Source organism: Saimiri boliviensis, chromosome 7 (genome assembly GCF_048565385.1).
Source record: "Saimiri boliviensis isolate mSaiBol1 chromosome 7, mSaiBol1.pri, whole genome shotgun sequence".
Lineage (NCBI taxonomy): Eukaryota > Metazoa > Chordata > Mammalia > Primates > Cebidae > Saimiri > Saimiri boliviensis.
This window is the reverse complement of record NC_133455.1, coordinates 69,999,185-70,016,441: the sequence shown is the minus strand read 5'-3', so window position 1 is coordinate 70,016,441 and position 17,257 is coordinate 69,999,185.

The window sequence follows — 17,257 nt, the reverse complement described above, 5'->3', positions numbered from 1 at the left end:
TATATTTACACCATACAAAGTAAAAAACTGTAGCAAGATCATTCAGACTACTTTGTATGTGTTCTACAAAAGACTGCTCAACCTGTATTTAGAAGTATTTCACATCCATCTAGCCTATAATATCCCATGTTTCTCGCCAGTATTGCTAACTGGTGGCTTAATCATTTCCTTCAAGTTGTCCATGACACAACTGGCTGGTCCAACACATGACCATCAGACATTACTCTCACCATTACCAGAGAAGCATTCTGTTTTTCAATAAGCACTTTGTGTTCTGCCTAGTGTGAGTTATGTTAGAAGTGTTAGTGACATGGCGTTTTGAAAGGATCATGAAAAGAAAGGAGGGTTATCACTGATCATCTTTCAGATTTGCCCATATGTTAAAGTGAGAACTCTGCACATGCATCTCACACCATCAGACAAGACCATGGCAACAGCTAGGAGTGCAGCCAGTGGTCGCCCAAACTCATCCAAGCTTTAGTGCAACTATTATAATAATAGTTATAAAATCTGGAACAAATGCTAACCTAAACAGAACATAGTGACTGCTAACACAAGTGAGGACTATTTCAGGCAAACACAGAAATAGCCTGACTACTTTAATTCACTTGCCTAACACACTGTTTAATCAGAATTTTGTATGTAAAATTCGCTATTTGAAAACCAGAAGAGACCAGTGACTTAGTAAACATTTTGCATTCAATTCTGGAAGAGTTTGAATTGTTTTAAAACCTGCTAAGCAATTTTTAGGCATATGGTTTACCAAATAAAAGTATCTGATAAGCTCCACTGGGGCATCCGAGTTTACCAGCTACTCTGAAATATTAAACCCACTATCACCTTTTAGTATGAGAAAGGGGAGAATGTAATAAATGTTTTCTATTCTTTGAAGCTTGAGCCTCAAATCAATGAACACAGGGATTAGTACATAGCTTTTAAAAAATAAAGATATATTATTTGATTTGTTTCTGGTAATTGGAGCTTGTTTTCCTTGTAACCTCATTTACCTCCTATAAATAATTAATGTCACTGCATTGCGAAAACAGCCTAGGTTTCATGTTAATCAGCACGGAAATCATGTCAGCTTGACTTACTCACTTAATAAGGCTTCCTGGGTAAGCAGCTTTATTGAAAACACACATTGGAACCTATTGGTCAACTGGCTGCCCAGGCCAACTCAGAAAATCCCACTTTTAATATGGATGATAGAGCTTGTGTGCTGAGCTGCACTTCTAACTCAGGCAGATATCCAGAGGGAGAGTAAAGAACCTAATTAACTTTCTGTTAAAGTAACACAGCTCTTCCAGAGGCAGGTGCACTCTAAGGCCAAAAAGGGTGGAATGGGCTTGGGAAACCTAATGCTCCCCATGTAATTACAATAACATTTGTATAGCATTTTAAAGTGTACAGAGAACTTTTGTATCCATTAATTGTGTGTTTCTGATAGCAAACCTTTTGAGGAAGATAGAAATTGTTATGCTCATTTTATACTCAGGGTCACTGTGGGTCAGGTAGTTTAGGTGATGGAAATGCAGAGACATAGAGCTGGTGGAACAGGACACAAAATCAGTTCTTCTGATTCCAAGTATTAGGTTTTTGTGTTTTTCTTTTCTTTTTTCTTCTTCTATCACAGCTACAGGAAGAAAGCAAGCCACTTTGGCTTCAGGAGATGTACAGTAATAGAACTAAGTCAACAGGGGTGGCCATTATACAAAGGGTGTTCTTTGAGGTGCCTTATAACACTCATATTTCAGGATTCCTTCATCTTTGAAATATTTTCCTTGTTTCTTTCACCCATATAGCCTCCCTTCTCTTTCTTATCCTCCCCCCTTTTCTCTTTCTCCTCATTCTCTTATCTTCATTATCATTGGTTCATACTAATATTCATGAAGAGGAGAGAAGGAAGGAAAGAAGGAAGATGCAAGAGAGGAGAGTCTCCTGAATTGCCCCTGAATCTGAATATCATCCTAGTTGGGGGATTTAGCCTTCTTCTCCATCCCTACCTCTGTTCCTCCAGACTCTTGTTAAGATCTGTCACGTTCATGAAAATAAGTGAGAGTGAGAGGATAGAATAGACCACCTTTTACCTTTAACACATTTAATGGTTTCTGTTAGAGTCAAGGAGCTGCTTTCAAATCAGCTTGTTGATATGTATGAAGGAAAAGAATCAACTGGCTTTGGCCAAAATAATGAAAATGTCAACCAGTTTTCTTTCACCTTTGTTCTCTTACTAATCGTGGGAAGGACATAGATGGCTCCAGTTTAACATCCTCTGTTCTCATAGGTGCTGGTCCATTAACTACCAAGAGAATCCCATGAGTATATAGTACGGTTTCAAAAGAATGGGAGCTGGAATCATGCAAATGTGAACTCTCATCCCAATTCTCCTAATTCTTGGGTTGTAGATCCCAAACACATTACATAAAGTTATCTGTTCTTCCATTTCCTCTAATAAAATAGGGCTAACATATATGTTATGTGGTTCTTTTAAGAGAAATGAAAACATAATAAAGAATTTTATAGCTGTAAATGCTATAAAACATTATCATTACATTTATTTCCTGTTTATTCTTGAGTTTTTCTTATCTAATCTATTCACACACATTCCTTATTCAAAAATAAAATTGTTTCTCACAGATGAACAATGAAACAGACTGTGTTAACTAGTATGTCTCTTATTATCTGGATATTACCTCTGATTGGCTTATAAAATCATCTGACAGTTACTCAGTAGCCTGTCATTTTTCCCATGGTGGGATGAACAGCACAGACTCCAGTGTCAGATTACCTGGATTCAAACTTCAGTTCCACTACTCACTAGATATATGTACTTAGGCCAGTTTCATAACCCTTATCTGCCTCAGTCTCCTCCTTAAACTGAGAATAATAAAAATCCTATGAGGTGCGATTATTAGGAGCGTAAAATGAGTTGATATATCTGACGCACTTTGAATAGTGTCACATCATCAATTTCATATAAATACTAGTTACTGTTATTTCTAAACATCACCATGAATTTTTCTGGCCACTTGGACAAGAGCAGGTATAATTAGAATCTGTTATTAATATTGATTTTATGTCAACAAAAGCTAATGGCTTCATTTCAACATCTATTTGAAAAAATTCCCCAATACACCTATTCCTCCGATCTCCTGTTGAAACTGAAATCAAAGGTTCTCTTCTGCTGCAGGAGGTGAGGAAACCAAGCCCTATCAACTGCCTCCACTGAGTTGACTAGAACTCTTCCATCATATTCAAGATGCGAGTTAGCTCCCAAACTTTCATTCTACTTTATAATTGGGAGAAAACAGTTGACTGGACACTCTTGTTCACTCACATACATTTTCAGGTTCATAAACTTTCCGTATTGGGAATACAATTTTCCCACTAAAACCAAATGGCAGAGAGCTCTGAGGATAATATGCATTGTCTATCAAAGAGAAGTGAAAGCCAAGACTCCTGAAATATAAAGAAAAATGTTTCTCTGACTTTTTTCACCTAAATATTTTCAATGCAGCAAAGAGGTTAACAGGAAAAAAATAGAAACATCTAGTTTTAAATTTGAATATTACGCAGCCATCAAAAATGATGAGTTCACGTCCTTTGTAGGGACATGGATGAACCTGGAAACCATCATTCTCAGCAAACTGACACAAGAGCAGAAAATCAAACACCGTATATTCTCACTCATAGGCGGGTGTTGAACAATCAGAACACATGGACAAAGGGAGGGGAGCACTACACACTGGGGTCCGTTGGGGGGAAACGGGGGAGGGGCGGGGGAGTGGGGAGGTGGGAAGAGATAGCATGGGGAGAAATGACAGATACAGGTGAGGGGACGGAAGGCAGCAAACCACACTGCCATGTGTGTACCTATGCAACAATCTTGCATGTTCATCACATGTACCCCAAAACCTAAAATGCAATAAAAAAAAGAAAGAAAATGAAAATGTGTGTACTGTAGTTCTGAGTTTTGATCAAAGATACCAAGGGTTTTCTCCAGAACAGGTACCTAAATCTAATGTAGCTTTCAGCCTGTTAAGGAACCATCTGAGAGGTGTGCTGAAAGAAGCATGAAACAGAGACTCTTCCATCACTCACCATTAAATGAGCACATAAAAATTATTTTAATTATTGTACCCTTAGGGAAAAATGAAAATGAGATTGTCTTTCCTACATCATTTAGAAGTTTTCATGAAAAACAAGGAGATAATGTAAGCACAAGTACTTTGTAAAATTGTTATGCCAATGTGAGGGTGAGGGTTGGCAATTGTTTTACAGAAGCTGTTTGAGAAAGTCTGTAGCACTATCTCACAAAGTATCACAATATGCCATCTTAAGGTTTCCTCAATTACTAGGAAAGAAGTTAGCTCACAAATTATATAGGAAGTAGACTCCACTGTGACAAAAATCAATAAATACTGGCTTAAGGGGCAGAATCTGCCCCTTCCCACACATACACATAAACACATTCTGGTCTTATAAAGTCCATTTTTAGCCTTTTATTTGGTATTTGAATTTTCTTTTACACCTACACAATATAACAGAATTTTCCTCTTTCTATAGGATCCTTTACTGAAATTTCAAGTTTAAGCTATTCTCTTTAATTCAAAATATTTCTCATATTTATTTTTAAATTTTAAATCTGTTCTAGCAAAGTGTTTGCTTAGGCAATGATTGTGACTACCCAATATTTTTACTACTAGGGCCAAAGTCATTGAACATTACTATTAGGTGGAGCTGTCCTGGAATTCTTTCTACACTTTTATACGTTTTTTATTTATCATGGAGTTGTTTCAACTAATTAATAAGTAAGGGGAATTCACATGTGGATTTGTGATAGTTAGATAGTGTCTTTTCTCTTAAAAGCTGGTGATAATCTAGTTATCTCCTGATCTGATGACTAAATACAACAGAAAGGTGGCTGTCCAGCCCAGTTTCTAGGAAATCTAAGAACTAAATAGACTAAATCCTTTTCCCAGAGTTGCACAGTCTTGGCACTAAAAAGACAGAATGCAAACCAGGATGCTCACAAGTTGTATTGCTTGGAAAAAGCCAGTAGGGCGTTCTGTGCTCTTCTTTATTACTCTACTATTTTCCCCTTTATTAATATGTGTGCACACGTATGTACACGCATGTGTCTACACACACATTTTGTCCGACAAAGCTAGGTAACACTTCAGGTACCATTGCCTCATAGATTAATAGTAAACAGAAGTTACTCAATCTTTTATTTTTCCCTCCATGATCTTCAACATTTTATCTCAGCTTCCTCTGTCAAAAAATGAGGGGAACATTTTACATTTTATTACTCTTTTCTGAATACACTTTTTTTGTGGTCAAATGATGGATGTGAAGCAGAGAAAGTAAAAATACACTTGGACAATATTTCTCTTCTAATTTCCCATGTGAAAGAGCTGAGGAAAAGGAAATTTCCTCCACCCCATGCCAACTATTTCAGCATTTTTAGTAAACCAAATAGGTAATGGTGAGAATCTATCCCCATGACTTTCCACAATCTTCTCTGATTCCTGATTCTGCTTTCCTTTCCCTGCCTCCCCCTCCACTCCTTCCATAGCCCTAAAATGCTGTGAGTGGAGTGGTGGATTGGGTCAGTTCTTCCGATCGACTTGCTAGGCCACCTTGGAAAAGCATTAAACTTTTGGGCATTTTCACCACTAGCAAAACGAAAGAGTGGGTTTGACAGGAATTGGGGAAGATCATCTGTAATCTCCACTTCATCAAAATGATTGTGAGTGTCTGTGTTTTTCACTTTGGGTGGCAAGTGCTATAAAATTTATTAAAATTATTTAAAATGCTTATGTTTGTCCCTAAGTGCTCCACTCACTAGCTTCTTTACTGCAACTTTCCTAAGTCCGGCTTCCTCCTGCCTTAGCTCAGAAGAGACTTTCCTCACCCTAGCTCTCCTCTAGGGCTGTGGGAAGTTTCCACAGAAAATTTAGCCCCCTTACCACCCCAACCACTGGCTCACCTTGGTCTCTGGAAGTTCCTGGAGTGAACTCTGTGAATCTGCGTCTTAGAGGACAGTCAGAGAAGCCAAGTCTCCCTGATCATCCAGATCGTAGGAGAAAGATGCTTTCAGCGATCCATCTTAAACCCGGTGGTTACCTCTTAGAGATTCCACCGGCTCTGGTTTCTCTGCCTGCTTCTTATTCTACTCCTTCCTAGGAGTTCGGTATGCTCCTCAAGGACGCCTTGGAGCTGATGCCTCGCTGCAGCCGGTTCAGTCGCTCTTCAGTACCTCTTCTCCCTGGTTAGCTCCCCGGAGAGGCGCTTTCAGGACCACAGCCCCTGGGCAGCTCCTGCTCTCTGGCCGGAGCCTCTGACTTGCTGCAGTTTTGATTGCTCTCCCAGCTGACCAGGGAGGAATGATGTTGCCCAGAGTCTAACTCCTCCCTTTCCCCAGCCGAAAGGCACGCCCACTTCAAAGGCTCCTCTGGCCAGGTCCAGTTTTGCCGCCTGTTTGTTTAAATGAGATGGGGGTTGGTGGAAGGAGGGGCGGGGGGCAGTGGGGGTGGGGGAGGAGAGTTGCTGAAGTTGAGGAGTAAAGAAAAAGAGGACTGGAAACCTTTGTGATTAAAAAGGTAAGAAATGGGAGCACAGTAGGGTGTGCAGAATGGATAAAAAAAAATCGGAGATAGACTTGGAGAGAGAGCTTAAAAGGGCAGATGAAGCTGTTGACCTACGTCTGAAAAGAATCAAAAGGTGAGAAAGATGCGTGTCAAGGATACAGCATCAGTGGCTGCTTCCTTACAGGAAGCACGTGGACTGGTGTCTTTGTCTTTTAAACTTCAGAGTTCTTAAAGTGGAAGGAAGAAGTATGTTTCTCCCACCTTTCAGCATGTCAAAGTTACTCTCATTTAAAACTTTTAATTTCTGAATATAGATGAAGTTATGTCTATATTTGTTGTACTGTTCTTTCAACCTTCTGATCACTTAAAATTTATAAAAACAGCAAAAGAAATTAATACAACCCTTTGTTTTAAGGACATTCAATTCCTTAGGTTATAAACTGAGATTTGCTATTGTTTTTCAAAAATACATTTAAGCCTTCATGTAGAAAAAGTCCACCTGAGTCCACTTGGTGATGAGCTTATAAGAAAAGAAGGCTCATAATAATTCCTAAAACTCTTTGCTTTATGAGGTTGAATTAAATTGTTAGAAGATAGAAAGAAAACTACATCTGGAATAATTTAAATATATAGATACGCATACTATATTATTTAAAACTTGACCAAGGAAAAATAAATGATTGTAAGCTTAAGATACCAAAGATTTTCTAATCATCTTGTGTTTCCAAGAAGGAAAAAGAAAGGTGCCCAGATTAAGCAATTGGCTGAATGATCTTGAGTAAGTCAACTTCACTCTGGGCATCAGTCTTCATATCTATAAAATGAGCTGATTGCTTATGTTTTTCCATCAGTATCTTGATAGAATTCCACATTCAAGTTCAACTTCTTTTAGAAATGGACTTGAAGGATAATTCCTCAGGCTTTTTTGCAAAATTTTTTTGTATGAATATTTTTATTTATACACTCCAAAAAGAACACAGAGTATACCAGGCTTTTTGAGACTCACTCACTTGGTCTAACAACATAGCTAGCACCTGTAACAAACAGAGAGGAAAAACTATAAATGTGCCTGTGTGCAAGGAAAGCCACAGAGGGCTATAACAAAAGATAGTTTTACTCCCACAAAGTTGAAAAGAGTATCTTAAGTTTGAAAACTGTTTTTTTTTTTTTTTTTTTTTTTTTTGAGACGGAGTTTCGCTCTTGTCACCCAGGCTGGAGTGCAATGGCATGATCTCGGCTCACCGCAACCTCCGCCTCCCGGGTTCAGGCAATTCTCCTGCCTCAGCCTCCTGAGTAGCTGGGATTACAGGCACGCGCCACCATGCCCAGCTAATTTTTTGTATTTTTAGTAGAGACGGGGTTTCACCATGTTGACCAGGATGGTCTCGATCTCTTGACCTCGTGATCCACTCGCCTCGGCCTCCCAAAGTGCTGGGATTACAGGCTTGAGCCACCGCGCCCGGCCAAAAACAGTTATTTTTAATTCTGATATAAATGTAACATGACTTTTGTTTTTCACAGAAAACAAGAAAATAAAAATGAACACTTTTTTCACTTTTCATGGGAAGTTATTTATTTTCAGGAGCTCTTTAATCTTTTACTTATTTTAGTATTCCTACCCAGAAAAAAACTCTGCTCAGAAAAATAAACTTCATTTTTACAGTTATTAAACAGCACATGATAGAAATAGCAGGTTTTTAAAAAACAGATCAGAACTCACCACTTCTTGGCCATAGGAAATTTAGCTATGAGGTAATTTATGTCTAGGATAGAGGTGCTTAATCATTGTTCAGTGAGTGTTTATTGAATGAATTGATCTCCTGCTTTGTGTCTTCAAAACTTTGTCCATGGATATTTAGAAGTTGATGGTACTAGTGCCTGTGAAATTTTAGAGGTAGAGAGTAATAACAGATTAGCAGAAAGGTGAACATATTGAGACAAAGATGAGGGTAGGGATAGAACACTCTGCAGGACTCCTTGCTTTCTCTGACAGATGTAAGGGACTGGACACAATAGGATTAGCCTTCAAAATACATTCAATTGTGTGTACATGTGTGTGTGCGTGTGTATGTGTGTGTGTGTGTCTGTGTGTGTGTGTGTGTGTGAACATGCACACTCCTGAAGCATTGGGAGGGAGCTGTGAATGCCAAATTTAAGAGTTGCCTTTTGCAGAGGGATGGGTGGAATCTATTTCATCAGGGTCACCCTTGTCACAACTCCTTGACAGTTGTACAGTTGGCTGTTCAACTCTGAGGGGGCAGGAAGGGACAGAAGGGGTGTGTGCTGTCAGCAAAGGAAAAGGGGTGGTGACTGCCCTTGGAAAGGAGAATACAATGCATTTGCATGCATTCTCCTCCCCCCACATGGTTCCTGGGCCAGAGGGCCAATCCCCAGCCCTTCCTTCTTTCTCTGCTGCTTTTTGTAAAGCTCTAAGCTAACCTGTAAGAACCATCTGCTGAGTGGGGAAAAGGAGACCAGTACTCAGTTGCTGGCCCACAGGCCTGACGCCCGGGAGCCATTGAAGCAGAGAGAGGGGAGGCAACAGGCAGATTTATGAGCAGCAATCTGTTCCCCTCCTCCCCCAAGGACCCTCTGCCAGGAGACAGCCTGATAATCCATCAACCCCACTAATGAATTAATTAGTATTCCCAGTAATCCTGACCCCCAAAGGAGACCTGTCTGTGGGCCCCTAAGGGGGGTAGAAACTGCCTTCTTCAGTCAGACACTGAAGACCTGGGACAAATGTCTGACATTAGGCCCCAGAAAGCTAAGCCTCAAGCCACAGATCCTGTTGTTGACAGTCCCCAGATGTCCCGCCTTCTCACCTTCCCTTCAGAGATCACTAGCTTCTGCTGAATTACAATCAAATACCACCAACAAATGGAGTCCAGTGATATATATCAGGAGCTGTAGAGAGCAAGAAGGTGAACTTCCAAGGAAGAAATGATTCACGTTGCCCACATTCAGGTTAGACCTGAGCAGACCCTAAAGTTGCTCCCCAAGGCTTAGGCATTGGGACCTGGGATAGGATTGGGATGGGGTGAGGGCTGAAGAAGATAAAGAAAACATAGTCCCTGACCCCAAGAAGTTTAGGGTTCCAGTAGGGAAATAATACATGTTCAAAAATAATTGTGAAACGGGTTAAAACAAAAAGTGATTTGTGACATGAACCTCTCCTGAATAACGAGAGTAAAACACAGAGGGGTCAGTTGAGTTTATAAATAGTTTGGAGAATAGAATCAAAGCAATTAAATAACCCTCCCTTACAATAGCAAAGTGAAGTGCTTCCTTCTTTTCAGAAATTCTGTAGTAAAGTGGGGCAGGGGAAAAAGCTTAGGAGTAAGGAAACCTTGCTCTAAATCTTAGTCTGCCTCTGTGTGGGGCTATGATGAGTGATCTAACCTCTCTGGCCTCACATTCCTCATTAGGCAATGATCAGCTTGGATTATAATCTCTCAGGTTCCTTCCAGCTCTGACACTCAATGATATAACATAGTTAAGTGTCACAGTTCTTTTTTGAGGGTGAATAATACTGGCCCATTCGAAGGTATGGAGACAGAGTCTCCAGGTTTGAATAAAGCAATGTAATAGGTTAATGACAAAAGTGGGTCTAGAAACCAGGTAATAAATTTGGATGTCTTTCTATCTAGATTGCTGGGCCCTGTTGGGAAAAACACTTAATTCAACCTTCTTACACCATATTCTTCGAGATCTGTGCATTTGGGCATTCACTGAGCATATAGAATGGCTCATTCATTATGCAGTTTTTAGCTACACAAAACTGCCTGAATTTGTTTAGAACTGCTGGGAAACTTCTGTACCTTGAAAAGTTCTGTATCATCCTTCAGCATCCTTTTCTGCACTCGCTATATCTAATTCCTAAGAGCAAGGTCCTCTAGGATTCAATTGAATGATTGAATCCTAACACTGACATTTACTAACCATATGACTTCAGACAAGTTATTTATTTCACTGGGCCTCAGTTCCTCTATCTGTAAGTTGGAGATAATAATGCTTATTCAATGAACTTGCTCTGATAAACATATATGAAATAATACATGCAAAGTATCTAGTATAGGGTCTGGCACTTAGCAAGTGCTCAATAAATGGTAGTTATTACTAGTATTTTATCTTAAACATTTAAATCAAACATTAAATCAAAGAAAAGCTATTATCAGACTCCTTATAAAGGCCCTGTTTTTGTGCTCATATCTCAATCCAAGTATTCCTTTATCATAATAATGACCACACTATTAATTTACCCAACAAATGCATTGTATGCATATATAAAGTCCCAGGCATTGTGCAAGATTCTGGGACTACAGAGAGCCGTAAGACTAATTCCTAATCAACTTTCAGTGTAGTGGCAGGGGCGGTAAACTAAATATATAAATATATCTAAAACCTCTTCTTCTCTGTGTCTAACTTTCTAACATAATTACATATGTGCCCAGGGACCCATTATGTATCAGAGATATTAATTGCAGCATTGTTTTTAATAATGGAAAAGTTTATTATCAATACATTAAGTGGCCAATGGTTTAACCAAAGTATGATAAGCCATTAAACTTGCATGAGTTGGTCTATCTATACCAGGCGTCCCCAAACTACGGCCCCGCGGGCTGCATGCGGCCCCCTGAGGCCATTTATCCGGCCCCCCACCGCACTTCAGGAAGGGGCACCTCTTTCACTGGTGGTCAGTGAGAGGAGCACAGTATGTGGCGGTCCTCCAATGGTCTGAGGGACAGTGAACTGGCCCCCTGTGTAAAAAGTTTGGGGACGCCTGATCTATACTATCAAAAAAATTTCCTACATGTACTAACATGCTGTAAAGGGAAATATAAAACAATTATAAAACTATAGGTTCAATATGATATACTTTATTTATTTATTATTATTTTTTAATGTTCTTCTGTTTTTTTTTTAAATTGCATTTTAGGTTTTGGGGTACATGTGAAGAACATGCAAGATTGTTGCATAGGTACACACATGGCAGTGTGGTTTGCTGCCTTCCATCCCCTCGCCTGTATCTGTCATTTCTCCCCATGCTATCTCTTCCCACCTCCCCACCCCCCGTCCTTCCCCCATTTCCCCCCAACGGACCCCAGTGTGTAGTGCTCCCCTCCCTGTGTCCATGTGTTCTCATTGATCAACACCCGCCTATGAGTGAGAACATGCGGTGTTTGATTTTCTGCTCTTGTGTCAGTTTGCTGAGAATGATGGTTTCCAGGTTCATCCATGTCCCTACAAAGGACGTGAACTCATCGCTTTTGATGGCTGTGTAATATTCCATGGTGTATATGTACCACATTTTCCCTATCCAGTCTATCATCGTTGGGCATTTGGGTTGGTTCCAGGTCTTTGCTGTTGTGAACAGTGCTGCAATGAACATTCGTGTGCATGTGTCCTTATAGTAGAATGATTTATAATCCTTTGGATATATACCCAGTAATGGGATTGCTGGGTCAAATGACTTTATTTTTTAATGTATACACATGCATCAAATAATACATGGATTTTACAGATACACACATATATACACATACACGAACTGATAACAGTGGGTCTTTTTCTCAGGAAATCTCAGAGCTGACATGAAGTAAATTGAGATCATGTAGTTATTGAAGGAAATTGTTTTCTTTTTGCACAAGTATAATCTATCCATATGTAACTTCTGAATGTGACATTGATTTTAAAACATAATTAAAATATGCTATCTTTAAAATCCCATTCCCCACTCATAGCCAAACTTATTTTCAGGGAAGAATCTGATAGCCACACCCTACAACACCAAACACTGGAATATATATACATGCTGACATGACTCTTTCATGAAAAAATTACTACACTGGCCCCCACCAACTCCCCCTTATACATTCAGCCCCAGGAACATTTGCCCAGTCTTAGTAGCAAAATTTAAGTTGAATTCAGTAAGCTTCAATCGTGGTTATTAACCCCTGAGAAATAGCTGATGGAAGGCAGAGAGGATTTCCTGAAAATACAGACTTAATTTACACCACTGCAAAAATAATAGGATAAAGAGATTAATAAAACCAACTACTACCCTCAAGGTGCATTCGGTGTTCTGGAAGGACCAAAGAGAGCACTGCCTTGAGCTCTGTACTGCCCTGATCAAAGTCAATGCTCTGTTAAGTGAAGTTTCCTTGCATGTATGGTAGCTTTGGGTGGTCTGCTCCATTAGGCCAGTGCTCTAGTCATGCCATCTCTCCTAAGCACTCATCAATTGAGAGAGGTAGAAGCCAATGAGAAGAAGCTAATTACTAATGGTAATAATTATAGCTAATCCTTATAGAACACTTACCATACATCAAATGCTATTAAAAGTGTTTTCATGTACCATTTTATCATTGCAACCACCTTATGAGGTAGTGTATTAGTCCCTTTTCACACTGATGATAAATACATACCTGAGACTGGGTAATTTACAAAGTAAAGAGACTTAATGGGCTTACAGTTTCACATGGCTGGGAAGGCAATCATGATGGAAGATGAAAGGCATGTCTCACATGGTGGCAGACAAGATAAGAGGGCCTGTGCAGGAAACTCCCATTTTTAAAACCATCAGATCTACTGAGACTTATTCACTAACATGAGAACAGCATGGGAAAAACCTGCCCCCATTATCCAATTAACTCCCACCAGGTCCCTCCCACAACACATGGCAATTCAAGATTTGGGTAGGGACACAGCCAAACCATATGATTCTGCCCCGGTCCCTCCCAAATCTCATGTCCTCACATTTCAAAACCAATCATGCCTTCCCAACAATCCTCCAAAGTCTTAATTCATTTTAGCATTAACTCAAAAGTCCACAGTCCAAAGTCTCATCAGAGACAAGGCAAGTCCTTTCCACCTATGAGCCTGTAAAATCAAAAGCAAGTTAGTTACTTCCTAGATACAATGGAGGTACAGGCATTGAGTAAATAGACCCATTCCAAATGGGAGAAATTTTGATGGCCAAATCAAAGGGACTACAGGCCCCATGCAAGTGTGAAATCCAGCTAGGCAGCCAAATCTTAAAGCTCCAGAATGATCTCCTTTGACTCCTTGTCTCATGTCCAAGACACACTAATGCAAGTGGTGGGCTCCCATATCCTTGGGCAGCTCTGACTTTGCAGGGTATGGTCCCCCTCCTGGCTGCTCTCATAGGCTGGCATTGAATGTCTACAGCTCTCCCAGGCACATGGTGCAAGCTGTCGATGGACCTACCATTCTGGAATTTGGAGTATAGTGGCTCTCTGCTCACAGCTCCACTAAGCAGTGCCCCAGTAGGGACTTAGTGTGGGTGCTCCAACTTCACATTTTCCCTCCACACTGCCCTAGCAGAGTTTCTCCATGAGGCCCCTGCCCCTTCAGCAACCTTCTGCCTGGGCATCCAGGCATTTTTATATATCCTCTGAAATCTAGGTAGAGGTTCCCAACCCCCAATTATTGACTTCTATACACTCACAGGCTCAACACCACCTGGAAGCTGCCAAGGCTTGGGGCTTGCATCCTCTGAAGCCCCAGCCCAAGATCTACACTGGCCCCTTTCACCCCCAGCTGGAGTAGCTGGGACACAGGGCACCAAATCCCTAGGCTGCACACAGCGTGGGGACCCTGGGCTTAGGCCATGAAACCACTTCTTCCTTCTAAATCTCTGGGCCTGTGATGGGGGGAGCTGCTGCAAAGGTCTCTTACATGCTCTGGAGACATTTTCCCCATTGTTTTGGTGAATATCATTTGGCTTCTCATTACTTACGCAAATTTCTCCAGCCAGCTTGAATTTCTCCTCAGAAAATGAGATTTTCTTTTCTATTGCATTGTCAGGCTGCAAATTTTCCAAACTTTATGCTCTGTTTACCTTTTAATGCTGAATGCCTTTAACAGCACCCAAGTCACCTCTTGAATCTTTTGCTGCTTAGAAATTTCTTCCACCAGATACCCTAAGTCATCTCTCTCAAGTTCAAAGGTCTACCTACGAATCTTTAGAGCCGGGGGGGGCGGAATATGCTGCCAGTCTCTTTGCCAAAACATAACAAGAGTCACTTTTGCTCCAGTTCCCAGCAAATTCCTCATCTCCATCTGAGACTACCTCAGCCTGCATTTCATTATCCATATCATTAACAGCATTTTGGTAAAAGCCATTCAACAAGTCTCTAGGGAGTTCCAAACTTTCCCACATTTTCCCATCTTCTTCTGAGCCCTCCAAACTGTTTCAACCCCTGCCTGTTACTCAGTTCCAAAGTCGCTTGCACATTTTCAGGTATCTTTTCAGCAGCACCCCACTCTAGTGGTGCCAATTTACTGTATTTAGCCCGTTTTCACGTTGCTGATAAAGATACACCCTAGACTGGGCAATTTACAAAAGAAAGAGGTTTAATTGGGTCATAGCTCCACCGTGTGGCTGGGGAGACCTCGCAATCATAATGGAAGGAAAGGAGGAGCAAGTCGCATCTTACATGGGTGGCAGCAGACAAAAAGAGAAGACTTGTGCAGGGAAACTGCCGTTTAAAAAATTATCAGATCTCCTGAGACATTCACTATCACAAGAACAGCACTGGAAAGACCTGCCGCCATGATTCAATTACCTCCACTGGGTCCCTCCCACAACATGTGGGAATTCAAGATGAGATTAGGGTGGGGACACAGCCAAACCATGTCAGGTATGCATTATTATTATTGTTCCTGTTTTACAAATGAATTAATAGGATACAGAGAAAATTGTTTGCTCAGCCTCACAGCACTGTGTCTCAATGCCACGGTGCTGGGATTTGGATATAAGCAGTCTATCTCTATTATACCATATTGCCATCCTAAAGCAGTTAATGTATAGTTAAGTATAAGTCCAGAATCTATTCTCTGGATGCTCTAAGAGGGGCACCGAAAGTAAAATGATTATCCATAGTTCTTCTGGTGACTCATCCTGAAGCGGCAGGTGAGATGGTATCCTCAACTGGTTCCCTGTTGTTCAGAATATGTTCAAAAGAGCCATATTTTACCCACAATATACTTGCTGAAGATTCAATTTTAGGAAATACTTTTGACCACCACAACTCACAATGCAACATGAGGGGATGGCAGTATCTTGGTTCCTAGAAGCTCCTACAATAGGAAACATACCCTCCCACTCATGTGACCTTCCCTGAGCCCACCTTACCTCAATCTCATGTCCTAAGACTCTAGATCATGAATATGGAGCATAAAGAATAACCTGTCTCGTGAAAATAGAATACAAAACGCTTTAGGATTTGAGCCAATTAGAGTGTTGAAAAGTGACCATTCTGGGAACTGGTTGTAGAAGCAACCCATATTCTGTTCACCAGCCCAAGACTTAGCTTCCAGGTTGGGTTTCCTCATTGTTCCACTAACTTTCAGAACCAAAAATAGCAAAAGAATATAAGAAACATTCACATAGCTCAGTCATTCAACTCTGACATTTTGCTTCCACTACAAATGATTCTTTTATTAAAAAGATCTAGTTGAAATTCTCATTTTGCCATTGTTTCTGCCCTCTTGTTCTCCCAGCTACAACTACTTTAATATCTGGATTTGTTCTAGATCCAGGAATTAGAAGGAGTCTTCCTTAATGCTGGTATGAACTAGGATGGCAGGGAGTCAGGAAACAGAGGCAGCACAGACCACACAAAGTTGTACTAGCCCCTCAGGGTTCAAACGTGAGTATTTTAAGATACCAGAATTAGAGAGTGGGAAAATGGGAAAAGATAAATAAAGAAACTGGCTGGGCATGGTGTCTCACACCTGTAATCCCAGCACTTTGGGAGGCCAAGGCAGGTGGATCACGAGGTCAGGAGATTGAGACCCGCCTGAGCAACATGGTAAAACCCAGTCTTTTCTAAAAATACAAAAAATTAGCAGGCCATGGTGGTGCACGCCTATGATCTCAGCTACTCTGGAGGCTGAGGCAGGAGAATCGCTTTAACCTGGGAGGAGGAGGTTGCAGTGAGCTGAGAGCATGCCACTGCACTTCAGCCTGGGTGACAGAGCGAGACTCTGTCTCAAAAAAATAAAAAATAAAACATAATATAAAAAATAAAAAAGATAAATGAAGAAACTGACATTCTCTAAACATCTGTACCATACAATTTTTGCATCAGTAGTCTGCATATATTATCATCTCCTTTAGAAATACATATAGCCAGCATTTTCTGAGAGTTTTGCATTGAGTTGAGAGAATTACCTCATCTAATTACCTGCATTACCTCATTTAATTGCTGCAACAACTCTTTGGAATGGGTGCTATTTTATCACTTTTATTAAGAGATGAGGAGAATGAGGTCCATTAATTCATCCATTCAATAAATATCTGAGTGCTTTCTATGTGCAATAGGCACTGTGGATGGTATCAGTGAACAAAACAGAAAGAACAAGTAACTTGTTCAAGATCACACAACCAGAAAATAAATGTTGAACTTTGAAAGCCTGCTTATTTCTATGCCTCTTTTATTTATTTTTATTCTATTCCTTTCATTCTTGAGCACGGAAAGATAGAATTTAATAAAAATGAAATAAGTTAATACCCCATTCCAGAATCCCATCTCCTCTAACATTGGTTAGATAAAGGGAAGTAATGGTCCCAGGGAGCTACCGTGAAGGGAGATTCTCCATGGCAAGTTCAATGGTTTCCACTCTCCTCAAACACA